Below are 11,279 nucleotides of genomic sequence, written 5' to 3'. Positions count from 1 at the left end.
GCAGTCGAAGCGTCGCCGAAGACACAGAGACTGGACCGAAACTCCTCGAAGACTGGGGTCGATAGTCCCTTAGTCATGACATCGGCAAACTGCTGAGTGGTAGGAACGTGCAGAACAAGAACCTTCCCGAGAGCCACCTGCTCACGAACGAAGTGAATGTCGAGCTCAATATGCTTCGTACGGCGATGATGGACGGGGTTGGCGGAGAGGTAGACGGCGGAGACGTTGTCACAGTAGACGATCGTGGCCTTGGGGACCACACAAAGCAACTCATGGAGAAGCTGGCGGAGCCAAGAGCACTCAGCAACGGCGTTAGCCACTGCCCGATACTCCGCCTCGGCACTCAAGCGAGAGACAGTGGGCTGTCGCTTGGACGACCACGATATCAGCGAAGGCCCGAGGTAGACACAATAGCCTGACGTAGAGCGACGTGTGTCCGGGCAGCCAGCCCAATCAGCGTCGGAGTAGGCAACCATGTCGATGGAGGAGGAAGCCGTCAGAGTGAGTCCCATGGTTATGGTGTCGCGTATATACCGAAGAATACGCTTCACCAGAGTCCAATGGGAATCACGCGGGGAGTGCATGTGGAGGCACACCTGCTGAACTGCATACCGCAAGTCAGGTCGAGTGAGGGTGAGATACTGCAGGGCACCGACGATGGAGCTGTAGAACGCCGCATCGGGCGCAGGGGAACCCTCCAAGGCAGAAACCTTCGCCTTGGTGTCAACAAGCGTGGACGCAGTTTTGCAATTAAGCATGCCCGCGTGCTCGAGAAGCTCATGAGCATACTTCTGCTGATGCAGAAAGAACCCGTCGGCACGGCGAACGACCTCAATGCCAAGGAAGTAGTGCAGCGCTCCAAGTCCTTGAGGGCAAACTCATCACGAAGACGAGCCATGAGCTGCTGAAGAAGCCCAGGCGAGGATGCCGTCAGGATAATGTCGTCCACATAGAGCAGCAGGTACGCAGTGGCAGTGCCCTGATGATAGACGAACAGAGACGCATCGGAGCGGGTTGTATGAAACCCAAGCTGATGTAGGAACCCGGCCATACGCTGGTACCACGCCCTGGGGGGCTGCTTTAGTCCATAGAGGGACCGAGAGAGCAGGCAGACATGGTCGGGATGCTCGGCGTCGACGAAGCCAGTCGTCTGCTCGCAGAAGACCCGCTCCGTGAGGTGGTCGTGCAGAAACGCGTTGGAGACATCCAACTGATGTACTGGCCAGGCCCGGGAGACCGCCAGCTGAAGCACCGTACGGATTGTGCCCGGTTTAACTATCGGGGCGAAGGTGTCGGTGAAGTCCATGCCGGCGCGCTGACGGAAACCGCACACCACCCAACGAGCCTTGTAGCGCTCGAGAGAACCGTCGGGGTTGGTCTTGTGACGAAACACCCATTTGCCACTGATGACGTTGGTGTGAGGGGGTCGCGGCACAAGATGCCATGTGCGGTTGCGCTGCAACGCATCAAACTCCTCGCGCATCGCGGCGAGTCAATGTGGATCATGGAGAGCGGAGCGTGCGGATGAGGGGATGTGCGACGGTGGAGAGGATGATGTCGACACCGCGCACGCGTACTCATCAGCAGCATAGCGCGTGCTGGGCGGTGGATACCGGCGCGAGACCGTGTCACCATGCCGGTGGAAGGCGGGTCGGCTGCGGTGGGAGCAACGGACGGGGGTGGTGAAGAGTCCGTCGCGCCCGGCATCGCAGCGGGACCGGAGCCGGTTGAGGTGGCGGGGCCAGCCGCGTCACCCGGCGTGGTGGTAGCCGAAGGGCCACCCGGGACCATGCAGGGCCGCATCGGGGGGCGTGCAGTCAGGGTCGTGGCAGAGGGGCCCGCGACGGGGGCCACAGCAGAGGGGCCCTCCGCGAGGGGGCGTGCCGAGGCCACACCGGGAGGAGCCGGCAGGAGCCACGCCGGGGCCAAGAGAGGCCGCGTCGGGGGCTCCACCGAGTCCGCATCCGAGACATCATCATGGAGCGCCGAGTCTACTGTAGAAGGCGGTACCTGATGAAAAGGAAAAACCCGCTCATCAAAGTACACGTGTCGGGAGGTGTACACACGGTGGGAGACGGGGTCGTAGCACCGGTAACCTTTGGTGTTAGGGGGTAGCCTAGGAAGATACATGCTACGGAGCGAGGAGCGAGTTTGTGTGGTGTGGTGGAGGCGGTGCTGGGATAACACAAACATCGGAAGATGCGAAGACCATCGTAGGAAGGAGGGGAACCAAAAATAAGTTGGTGGGGGGTGTAGTTCCAGCGTGGACGACAAGGCCTAATGTTGACTAGGAGAGTGGCGGTGGAGAGAGCATCAGGCCAGAACCGAGGGGGCACGTTGGAGTGAAACAACAACATGGAACGCAGTTGTTAAGAGTGCGAAGGATCCGCTCGGCGCGGCCGTTCTGCTGAGATGTCTAGGGGCACGTGAGACGAAAAGTGGTGCCGTGAGAGGCGAGAAGATGGCGAGTGTCAGCGTTGTCAAACTCTTTGCCGTTGTCAGTCTGGAGGGCGAGGATAGGGCGCCCGAACTGGGTAGTGATGTAGGAGTAAAAGGCTGTGAGGGTGGCGAGAACATCGGATTTGCGACAGAGCAGAAACGTCCACGCAAAATGAGAGAAATCATCAAGTAAAACGAGATAATACAAGAAACCGATGTTGCTCGCAACTGGAGAAGTCCAAACATCACTATGGATTAACTGAAACGGAAAAGAAGAAATAGTGTTTGACTCGCTAAACGGTCGACGAACATGTTTGCCGAGACGGCAAGCATGACATGTGTGCTCGTCGAATTTATTACATGAAAAAGAAAAACTCTTGAGAATCTGGCGAAGGACGGTGGAGTTGGGGTGACCCAAGAATGCATGCCAGAGGTCGACACCGGTGGCGAGGGCGACGGGAGAGGCAGTGGTGGTGGTGGTGGAGGCGGAGTGCACCTGGTATAAGTCGTCAGGGCTGTCACATCGGTGGAGCACCATCCGCGTACGGGCGCCCTTCACAGAGAAACCAAGGTCATCAAATTCAACGGTGAGAGGATTGTCACATGCAAGACGACGAACGGAGACAAGATTTTTAACTAGGTTAGGTGAGACAAGAACATTAGTCATGTTAATAGGCATAGAATTGGACGGAAAGAAACTATGACCGACATGAGTAATGGGTACGGAGGAACCATCACCAAAGGTGATGCGGTTCGAAGTGGTGACCGGAAAGGAAGAGGCAAGGTTACCGAGGTGCAACGTCGTGTGGGCGGTAGCCCCCGTGTCCATGTACCAATCACCGCCACCTCCCTAGTTGGAGGGAGACGGCGCCGAGTGAAGTGCAACAAGTAGAGCGGGATCCCATGGAGCCGGAGCAAGCGGGTAGCCGCCGGGCTGAACCGGTGCGGGCGGCGGGGCGTAACCGAAGGAGGGGGCGCGGGCAGAGGCACGTAGCCACCAGGGGCGTAGCCGCCCGGCGCGTAGCCACCCGGGGCGAAGCCGCCCCCACCCGCCTGGTACGGTGCGGCGGCGAGGTGCGCCTGAGGTCCGGCCGGGTGCGGCCTGAGGATGCCCGGGGCCCGTGGGCCCGACATGTGGTAAGCGTGGACCACGCTGGTCCACGGGTTCCGACGACCCAGGGCGGGGAGGGCTGGTGTTGGCGTTGCCCCCCCCTCCGTACCCTGGCTGCGAATGCTGCTGCTGTTGGGGGTGACCGCCGCCCCCGCCCCCGTGATGTTGGGGAACGTAGTAATTTCAAAAATATTCCTACGCACACGCAAGATCATGGTGATGCATAGCAACGGGAGGGGAGAGTGTTGTCCACGTACCCTCGTAGACCGAAAGCGGAAGCGTTAGCACAACGCGGTTGATGTAGTCGTACGTCTTCACGATCTGACCGATCAAGTACCGAACGTACGGCACCTCCGAGTTAAGCACACGTTCAGCCCGATGACGTCCCTCGAACTCCGATCCAGCCGAGTGTTGAGGGAGAATTTCGTCAGCACGACGGCGTGGTGACGATGTTGATGTTCTACCGACGCAGGGCTTCGCCTAAGCACCGCTACAGTGTTATCGAGGTGGACTATGGTGGAGGGGGGCACCGCACACGACTAACAGATCAATGATCAATTGTTGTTTCTCTAGGGTGCCCCCTGCCCCCGTATATAAAGGAGCAAGGGGGTGTGGCCGGCCAAGCGAGAGGGCGCGCCAGGAGGAGTCCTACTCCCACTGGGAGTAGGACTCCCCCCTTTCCTAGTTGGATTAGGACTTGAGGGGGAAGGAGTAGAGGAGAAGGAAGGAAGGGGGGCGCCGCCCCCTCTCCTTGTCCTATTCGGACTAGGGGGGAAGGGGCGCGCGGCCAGCCCTTGCCTCCTCTCCTCTCTCCCACCTAGGCCCACTAAGGCCCATTTGATTCTCGGGGGGTTCCGGTAACCTCTCGGTACTCCGGTAAAATCCCGATTTTACCCGGAACACTTCCGATATCCAAACTGATGCGGAGCATCCTATGGACATCACCATGTCAAGAGCCACTTCGTCAAGTGACACGTGTGACATCTACTTCATGCTTACAAAGGTGAATCGTCTCCTTTACACGTGTCCACTTGTACCCTTCGAGGATGGTATACTACTTGACCCATCTCTTGTGTGCATGCATAGGTGTGAGCGGAGCTACACGTTCTTCGAGGAGGAACCCATTCGGAAGAGTACAACTACATCATCCATGAGGAGAATGCACGAAAGAAGGAAGCTCGCCGAGTCCAAGGAGAAGGACGGGAAGACCGCAAGGAAGACGGAGGCGAGAAGATGGAAGAAGAAGCACGGTTCAGAGGACCCCGTGCGCACGACCCTTTTGGACCCCGTGCGCACGGCCTATCCAGAGAGTTTCTGGATACCCCGTGCGCGCGGGCCCCAAAAGACCCCGTGCACACGGGACCCCCGTGCCCACGGGGCTGACTTAGCCCGTGCGCATGGGCCTACCTGCGAGTTGGCCAGGAGATGCCCCTTTTGCCCCTCCACTCGTCCCTCACCTCCAGCCACCTATATATTTCGTCCCTAGGTCATTTGTTAGGGTTAGCAAAGGATATGATAGACATATCAGAGCTTTGCTCCATGGATCCACTCCACTAGGAGATCAATACCTCCTCTTGGAGTGACCAACCTCAAGACCTCCTATGGAGAAGATCCCTAGTGGATAGATCCCCATCATAGGATCACCAAGACCTCATTCCTCATAGGATTGGGATGAACTAGCACCTTGTATCTTTCCTTTGTTGTCTTTGAATCATTGTATCTCTCTTTGTGTGATTGGATCTAGCATATGTGTGATTGGATCTAGTAAATTGAGTGTTCTCCCTCTTGTGTTCATCTTGTTCTTGGGGATTCCCCCTCCAGTTCGTGAAAGATCTCCACTTAGGGTTCCACCCTACACCATTTTGGTATCATGAGCCATGGTTTCTCACGAAATTGGAGCTCCCCTCTTTGTTTTCTAGCCTAGTTTTGTTGATTTCGTCCTAAATTCGAAAATTCCCCACCAAAAATAGCCCCAATTTTTGTTGGTTTGGTGATGTTTTGTTGGATTTGATCCATGGATTTGCTTGGTTTCAAGTGGATCTAGCTTTTCTCCACCTTCCCCTACCTTCCATCCTTCGATTTTGACCCCAATTTCGAGATTACCCACGGATCTGGAGCAGTTCGTCCGCTCATAGAGCACCCCGTGCACACGGGCCATCGGGACCCCGTGCACACGGGCCAGACAGACCCCGTGCGCACGACCCTTCCAGTGTGCTTCGGCCGCTGTCCCTTCGACCTCCCACCCTCCCATACCACCCCCATACCCCCAGCTACACCAAAGCAAAGAGATCCATCCATTTGGAGCCCAGATCGGGAAGAAATCCGCCAAACCCGCCTGTCCCAGGTGACCCCGTGCGCACGGCCCCCCTACAGCAGCCGCGAGTACTTCACCATTAAGCCCATAACTTCCACATCCGGAGTCCGATTTTCGCGTTCTTTAGCTCGATGAGTAGCTATGGACATCCCCCATCCACCTAGATAGGCTCCAACACCATTTAACTCCATCAAAATTTTGACATTTTGGCATCTTTGCCTAGGCCTTCCACCATATCATCCGCGAAACCACCATAGCCTTCCACAACCTAACCCCTTTTTGCTTCATTTAGCATTTGTGGTTGTTTGAGTGGTGACTTGAGTCTCCTAAGGTGTTTCGGCTACTTAGGGACGGTTGCTTCTTCATCATCCATCACCACCACTTCCACATTGCCATCTCCGCTACCACCATTTGACTTTTGTCCGTGAGATTTTGAGTTAGCGGTTTTTCTGTTTCCTAAGGTGTTTCGGCTACTTAGGGACGAGTCTCCATCATCTTGGTATCTACATCAAGAACACCGCCACTCACCATCTTCAAGGACGGTAACCTCGATGACACCATTGTACATTCCCCTTGCAATTGCATTGATAACCCCTAGCCTTTTGCGTCACTTGCCTATCGAGACTAGCCATTTGAGTATTGACGACAATGTTACTTGTGCACATTAGTGATCTACACCTCCCATTGCATACATACCATATCATGTCGGTATCATATCATCCCTTGTGCCTCAAGTTTGTTCCCGCATATACACAATCGCTATCTTGGTTTGTGCATTTCGCAAAGTGGCCATATACAAAAAGAAAAAAGAAAAGAGAGCAAAGAGCTTGTAAGCAATAGCCATAGCATCTTACCACATTGCATATAAGATTGTCATATCCGATCATCTTGGATCATATTGAGAAGAACAACGGGAACATCATACATATAACATACTTGGGATAGAAAGCTCATACATTTTGCATCTTATAGGTTGTGCACAAGTGTCGTATCCGCCTATTGAGCAATCGTGCTAGCGTCTCTCTTGAGTTGTGCAACACGAGCGTTTTCCGTGGATTCCACATTTTATGCTCATTCCTTAGTTGCACGACCCCATTTATCTATCCGTGTGTGTGTTTCCGTGTGCCACATATTGCTATTGGTCTACTTGTTTCACTTGCGAATTTGTGTATCTTTTCCAACATTATTGACTCTTGCTAACATTTTGCATCAAATTTTTGTGCCACTATCCTCACCGAGCTCCACCATAAGCCTTATTTGTGTAGGTGTGAGAATTGACAAGATCCGGTACCAGTTGTGCTATTTCCTTGATACATTATTGAGTGATCTTTGATCCATCCTCAACACTGGATAAGGTACATTGGTCTAGTTCTTTCCTTTCTTCCACTCATATTTGCGCGAGTCTTGTGATGGATAGGCAAGGCATTTCATCTCTGGTCTTCGACAACAATGACGGCGTGAACAACTACATCACCAAAGCGTCCATCTTCGATCTACAATGACAAATGCAAGGCACACAATCTACCTTGCGAGAGCGCCTCGACAACCTCGCCATCGACATACACCACTCCAAAGCAAGGAAAAGGGACTACATCGACACCAAGTTGGGCGAGCTAAAGGATCAACTACGAGACATGGTGGCCGACTACAAGTCTTCTTCCCCTTCATCATCCTCAAGGCGGCGGCGAGCAAGTCGATCATCTTCGGAGTGCAAACAAGATGCAAGTGCAAGTCGTCCACGTACACATTTCCTTGGCGACCATCGCCAACATCGTCATGAAGGGCAAGACACCTCCAAGCATCATGTGCACAACGACGACGGACAACATCTTCTACGAGCTCAAGTGCGACAACGACACCATCAACATGAAGATGCTCACCAAGCGCAAATGCACAAGTCCCAACAAGCCCTACTTCACGCCAAGGCCAACCTTCATGAGCATAAGAGAAGACCGCGAGACGAGCACCACCAAGATGGCGCTATGGCTACTACCACCACCACTTTGGCATCTTCGCCAAGTGCTATCAAGGCATCTTCGCCTTTGGACGTACGGCATCTTCGCCTACTTCCCGTGAGTTCGCCTACATCGACATCTTCACCAACGAGGCAACCACCTACGAGCGGGGGCAACACTTCCAGCTACGAAAGCCCCTTAAGGAAGATGGCCGAACATGGGAATTTCCCTTCGGTCATGGAGACGAGCTATGAGGTGCCACATCATATGGACCTCCTACAACAAGATGGCAACAAGAAGGTTGAGCTAGGGCCATCCCCTTCGACCACGGCGACGAGCATGAACGTCTTCAACAACATGGAGACGACGCCCATATTGGACTCATACTCCGAGTCAAGCCACGAGACCGCACATGAGACCTTATCTTTGGTCTTGGAGGAGAGTGATGATGTGCCATCTTCGGCCTTCATCCACGGCTACGACCATGACATGATTGAGCATGGAGACATTTGCACCTACATCTCTCCGACACCCACATATAAAGAGATGCCCCAATTCCCATGTGAGGAGAGCCACCCCACCATGAGTGATATGAGTGACTCCACCATTTTTAACATTGAGTGCATTTCCTATGAGAGGATGAGTGTGACCACCACTAGCCCCACACTTGAGAGCATCCAAGAGGGAGTGAGTGAGCCACCACACTTAGTGAGTAAGGTAGTTGACACGGCACGTGAGGCCACTATGATTTCTAACAACTTAACCTCTACTCCGAGTGTGTTTTCTTTGGTGCTAGGTCTCCTACATGACGACACGCCTATCCTCGACGAGTCCATACCTACAACGACGACGATGGCCATGGTGGATGATGATGCACCCCCCACATGGTTCCATCAAGATGAAGATGACCACGACTCGGTCTTCGACACCTCACCTACAACACATGAGCGATGCTCCAAAGGCAACATAGGTGATGGTGCTTCTCTTGTCCCACTAGTGGACTATTTTACGAATGATTGCTTGCATGATGTTGACACACCTATACCCATGCTTCATGCTACTGCGACTTCCTCGTGTCATGACTTACCTATTTATGATAAATATATGATGAGCATGTTGAGTTGCCTAGTTGTGATGCCATGCTCCATAGGATATCATGTGAAAATTCTTTTGGTCACATCATGTTTGACAATCCATTAACCTTGTCATATGCTATGAGTGAGATATCCCATATTGCATCTTTTCAATCTCAACATAGTAACTATGCATGCCCCATTAAAATCAATCCCATTTGCACTTATGACATAGATGACGAGATGATGGTCATTGGATTTTGTTTTTCATGTGATGATATTGCCATGCTTCCTTTACACGATTTGCGCAATTCATCTACTATGCCATGCCATGATCACATCGCTCCAAATATGCATTGTTTTGAATGTTGTCAATATTCTCCATGTGATGTTTCCATTAATGCTCATGAGGAGACCCCCATAGTTTCCTCATACATATGAGGAGATTTTGATGCATTCCATACTTTGCATGATTCTCATAATTGCTTGCACCATATGCATTCCATGAATAACAATGCTCTACATATATATCATGATGCATTGCACAATTTGAGTCTCCATTATGCTATACATAACAACAAACCTATCATGATGGATAACATGTTTCTATATCACACATCTCATTTATTTGAGCATTGGCTATTTTGTGCTAACCAACACAAGCACGTGCGCATCATGATGGATGATGTGTAGATCTACCACGCACACACAATTTTCCCTTTGTCTTTGTTTTGTGTAGGTACTCACATATACTCGTCAACCTCTCAATCCCAAGAGTTGACGAAACGAGCTCTTGAGAGCAAAGATGACTTGGGATCCCGTGAACTATCCCTCCCACCGCTCTCTTTGCGCACCGACTACGCGCATCTCCCTCACTTGGCTCTCGCACGGCTATGGGCTATATACCGCTCTCTTGCTCGTTTTACCGTGTTCACTTTGCATGTTATGCTTGCTTCTATGCTTTTGCCATGCAATTGTGACCCTTGCTTGCAACTACCCATGATTCACAATTATGTTACTCATATGTGTATTTGCATGCTTGGTGGAGATCCTTGTTGCTATTGCCATGTTTATCATGTGTCTCATGCTATTGATGCTATTTTGCTCATATCCTCCTTTCATGCTTGTGATATGTCTTGTGCATTATTCATGCCCACCATTTGCACACATGACATACTCGACATGATTCTTTCTAGTATGTTGCATCTTCGCAATACTAGCTTGCTTGCCTTGATTCACATGATTGCTTGCTTTGTCGCATCACCCATGTTCCATTTTTCCTTGCTTTCTTGGGTTGATGACGTATATGTTCATGCCTCTCACATGATATATTTTGTTCATTGTCGCTTGCCTCCAATTGTTGCATCTATGCTTATTGATCATGGAGACTTGGACACTTTACTTGTGATGCATGCTTGCTTGATTGAGCCTATTGTATTTGGTTGTCCTCGCATCATCATATGCCTCCATACTATGAAATGCTCCCTTGTACTTTCTTATGATGAGCATGATGCATCCACTTGTTGGGTATTTTACCACACGAATGATAGGTTTTGCATCTCTGCTAACCTCATTTGTTTTTCCGAGTGTTTGTCATGTTCTTTCATGTTTAAGGATTCACAAGGCGATACCGTCATGAGACAATTTGGTCATGTGAAGGCATACACGATGTGCAACACCAACATTTGCGAGAATCTCCTAAAGGTGAACTCCTTCCCTTTGAGCCATCCTCAAATATGCATATTGGATGGGTCACTCTTTCATTGTTGTTTCCTTCTTCTTGTCTACATGTTACATATATTGGATGGAGGACCGACATAGGAGATGGAACACATGAACCTTCAAGTTGAGGAGCGCTCGGACTTATTGGATGCACCTTCGAACCTCCACTCATGCCACGACATCGAGCATCGGTATACCAACACCTCCATATTTGTTGATTGTGTTCACACATGTCATGCTCGATGGACATATCATACACATGACAAATTTGCATCTTATGCATGGATTGACTCATATTACGATTGCCTTGTTGCATCTTGTCTTTCTATGTCATCCATGATATATGAACTTGTGCATTTCATTAGCAAATTTGTTGTGATCTTTCTTGATGGAATATTCACACATCATGATCATATTGCCTACCATCAATTGCATGATAACTTCTCCATATTGAGCATACATTACCATATTCATGCTATTGATAAACCGTCTCACCATGACATCATTTTGCACCATGGTTGCATTGATCACATTCACAATACATTTGTGTGCACAATGAATGCTTTTCCTCCCATGAATGCTCTACATGTCATTTTACATCATCTTGATAAGCTTCATGCGCTTTGTCACGAACAATCTTGCCGCAAGGACTTATGCTTATTTGA

The sequence above is a fragment of the Triticum dicoccoides genome, chromosome 3A (assembly GCF_002162155.2).
Source record: "Triticum dicoccoides isolate Atlit2015 ecotype Zavitan chromosome 3A, WEW_v2.0, whole genome shotgun sequence".
Taxonomy (NCBI): domain Eukaryota; kingdom Viridiplantae; phylum Streptophyta; class Magnoliopsida; order Poales; family Poaceae; genus Triticum; species Triticum dicoccoides.
This window is presented reverse-complemented; position numbering follows the sequence as displayed.